This window comes from Schistosoma mansoni, chromosome 4 (genome assembly GCF_000237925.1).
Source record: "Schistosoma mansoni strain Puerto Rico chromosome 4, complete genome".
Taxonomy (NCBI): Eukaryota; Metazoa; Platyhelminthes; class Trematoda; order Strigeidida; family Schistosomatidae; genus Schistosoma; species Schistosoma mansoni.
This window is the reverse complement of record NC_031498.1, coordinates 5,279,523-5,283,656: the sequence shown is the minus strand read 5'-3', so window position 1 is coordinate 5,283,656 and position 4,134 is coordinate 5,279,523.

Here is a 4,134-nt window from a genome sequence, read left to right as displayed (position 1 = left end):
AACCCCTTTGTGTTATTGATATTTACTGTGGAATATGTATTTAGTGATAGCTGTGTTTATAAATACATTGGTATTTATGTGTAGCTTAAGTAATCAATTGTATATGTAGCAATTCAGGTAAATCAAAATGGGCACGGTAACAAGAAATCTTTTTTTTCTAAGAAAATATACTCCTTTAAATTATTATCCACTTCTGAACATTAGAAAAATAAAACTGTTATGATGGATAAGGTCTTAATTATTTGGAGTGCTACTGACGTGAATAACTGATTTTCACTATTCTCTATTAACATTTAAAGATATTATTCTTATGTATTTAACTAAATAGGCTGAAGTGTCGAAGGTTAAAATACGTCACTCTGTAGGTTGCAACACTTCATCGAATAGGTTACTGATTAATTCGTGTAATAAGTATTCTGTTTAATTTATTTAAATCTGACCATTGATCAATTTAAATGGAAATCTTACTTACTTACTTACGCCTGTTACCTACCGTGGAGGAGCATAGGCCACACACCAACATTCTCCATCCAACTCTGTCCTGGGCAATCCTTTCCAGTCCTTTCCAGTTGTTATTCATTATTTTCATATCTGCTTCTGTTTCCAAAATGGAAATCACTGAATTCAAATATCATCTTGATTTAGAATTATTTTCAACCAAACTCTTGTTTACTATCTTCGTCTTCTTTCTTACATTGTATGAGTCCCAGATTCATGTTGAAAGTACCAGTTTTCCTTGATTCTATCAACATTTCTATCAAAATCAAACATAACAAAAAGCATAAATATTATTAAAACAAATAGAAATTATATTCAATAATACATAAAGTGAGAATGGGTTTTGTGGAGATTTCAGTATTTTCCATAGTTGAAATCATGAGTCAATTGAAGCTAGACAACCATGGAAAACCTAGAAGCACTGGACGGCCGTTTCGTCCTATTATGGGACTCTTCAGCAGTGCGCATCCACGATCCCACTCTGGCGCGAGACTGGTAGGTCCTGGGTTTGAATCTCGCGAGGCGGGATCGTGGATGCGCACTGCTGAGGAGTTTGACAACAGGAAAAATACATAAAGTACCACTTGGAATATCAAGTTTTCGATTTACATTATTTTGTTTTATTTTAAGAATAGCAATTTATAGTAATTCACATTATTGATATCTACAATTAGTTTAGTATACAATGACTTTATATTCTCATGCTACTTGTCTATAAAGCTTACATTTAATCTGCATAAATTAGCATAAAATGATCTATTGAATAGTATATCATCTATTCATTCGATATCAAGATTTAACTCTATACTATCAATTGTTTATGTTTGTCAATAGGCAGTAAACTTTATATAGATAAATACCAATATTTCATTTGCTATAAAATTTATTAAGGTTGATTGTGAACACTGAATCAATTTAAAATAATTAATATTTACAGGTACTACCTTTTTGTCAAAATAACTTACTACTGTTACCCCTCGTAGAGGAACATAGGCAGCTCATCAGTATTCTCCATCCAACTCTATCCTGGATATTCCTTTCGTGTTGTTCCCAGTTGCTATTTTATCCTTTTTATGTTTGCTTCCAATTATCGACTCCGTGTGTTCTTTAGTCTTCTTTTATTCCGTTTCCCATCAGGATCCCAAGTTAGTGCTTGCTTCTTGATGCAGTTTGATTATTTCCGTAATGTATGTCCTATCCATTTCCATCGTATCTTCCTAATTCCCTCTTCAGTTAGATATCTGTAGCTCTTATAGGACTACTAATGGTCCCAAGCCCGGGTAAAGAAAGAGTGTTGGGCATGGGGTCAGCAACCCCATCCCTTAGAAAACAACCTTGCCAAAAAACGCTAACCAGAATAAACAAATTGTGAAGCAATACATATTACTATGAGTATGAATGCACAGCTTGAATAAATGATTCCATCGGAAAAAAATTTTCTTCATTGAATTCTCTTTATTTTTATTCAATGACATACTACTACAAATGTCGGTATATAAAGAGGTTAATTAATGTTCACTCAAATAGGTTGGCGAAATTATTCCCGGTTCTCAATTCATAGGTCTAAACACATAGTGCTAACTGTGGGACTTGAAGATCTTAGGTTTGGTTTCGTTTATAGGCTATGATTAAGCTTTAATCATGAGTCACACACTAAAAAAGTAAAGTCTCGATTCCACACGACTTTTCTTATTATTACTCTGTTAAACAAGAATATGAAGACAACTATTCATTTACAGTTAGTGTTGACCAGTTGTAAAATTACCAAACAAATAGTCTGTTAAATATATCGACCAAAAGCTAACTCGTTTCAGATGCTTTTTTGCGTACATCACAGCTTATGAGGGAGTATACTTAGTTTTTCTTGGGTTTCGAAAATAGACGAAAGGTAACGACATAATATTCGTTTTCTGCCAGTAAATCCACCGAACATTTCTGAAAAGTCTAACTGAATAATTGCGTGAATACAATTTAACTAGCTTAAAATGTGAATAACTGAATTATGTGTTATATCCCGAAGAGAATTATGGATTATAACTTTTGAGGACTGTTTATGGACCAATATGATATGTATATTTCCTATTGTATAATTGTTAAGTAACTAAATTATTCATATTCGTGTCCCTCTTATTATAAGCTTTATTTTGACCTAGAGACTATTATTATACGATTTACCTTTGTTGAGTTATCCCTAGTCCATTAATTACTGTTCCCTCTATTCACAACCACACTTGGTCAAATCTTGTACAAATGTTATTTTCTATTTTATGGTACGATGTGGTCAGTTTGTTTCGTATATAAACCCAGTATGTTTGAAATAAACGATTCATATTGCAGAGGCTGTTGTTGGTGTTCTGGACTTGACTGGCTGGGCTAGGCAGAAAGCAGGACTGATAAGTACTCAAAACTGCTCATACGGCTTTTGTGTATCATTGGGCTGTCTTATCACGTCCATATAATAACAGGGCACTCAGGCAATCGATATGAAATTATGTACACTGTAACGCATGAGAAACTTTGTGTTATCAACTTCTAGTTTCAATTATTAGGTTATCTTAATCTCACGCTTGTGTTATTTTTGATTGTTGTTAATTACTTTCATTGCTAGATGCAGTGCATCCTATGGGCTTCCTTAGTTATCTGCTCACTTTCTCCATTGTTCTTTTGTCTTCCAGATTCTCTCATATTCTACTCTTCACATTCCCCCAGGACACAAGGTACCTTCAAGCTAGACACAAATCTACCGAATGCTGAACGTAACAATAAAACTGGAATATGTAACACATAACTAACTGAGCTTAATCCAACCTACTTCACTACTGTATCACATAAAATATATTTTCCATTAGAGTAATTTCTATAAAAATAAACTACTCCAAGCATTTTTGGAGAACATGAAGCAGATATGGTAACATAGCTTTACAATCTATTCAAACGAAAGTACAACAGATCAGATATTTAAGTAAATTTGTAGTCATTTGTATGCCTTCACTTTAATTTTTATTATGGATAGATATCCTCAGGGGAATCATTAAAAGCTAGTAGCAGTAGACAGCTACTTTGCCTAAGTGGAAGATCACTTTCACAACAGTGACAGTTCAAGAGTTCATACGAGATCGAACTTGAGAATTTCAAGTTTCTTAAGAAGCACAATACCTCTGATTTACTATGTAAGCTGGTTAGGATTCTGAGTGTACGTAATTAAAGTATGGTAAAATGCAAAAGAATGGTCATCTAGTATTCTTAATGATCCTTCAATCGAAGTCATTCCTTGCTGTAAATTTATTTCAAATGTGATATATTTATATTCGCTAAAGTCAATATATCTCTTCTTTGTAATTATTGCTTTAAAAAGACACTTATCACATATATTTCCTATTATTATCACCAATTGGTCTAAGTTAAACATCCATAAAAAACCAAGAAGCACTGGATAATTATTTTATGATAGCATGAAACTACGAAGTAACACTCACCCACGATCTCATCACCAGGTATCAATCCCTTTGAAAATTTTGTTTCACTTATAAATCCTTAACCTTTTATATTAACCCTAACCAGAATCAAGCTCTTGTCTAACTTGTATCACTTCATGATATCAATAGCATTCAATAATTTTCACAAACCTCCATAATA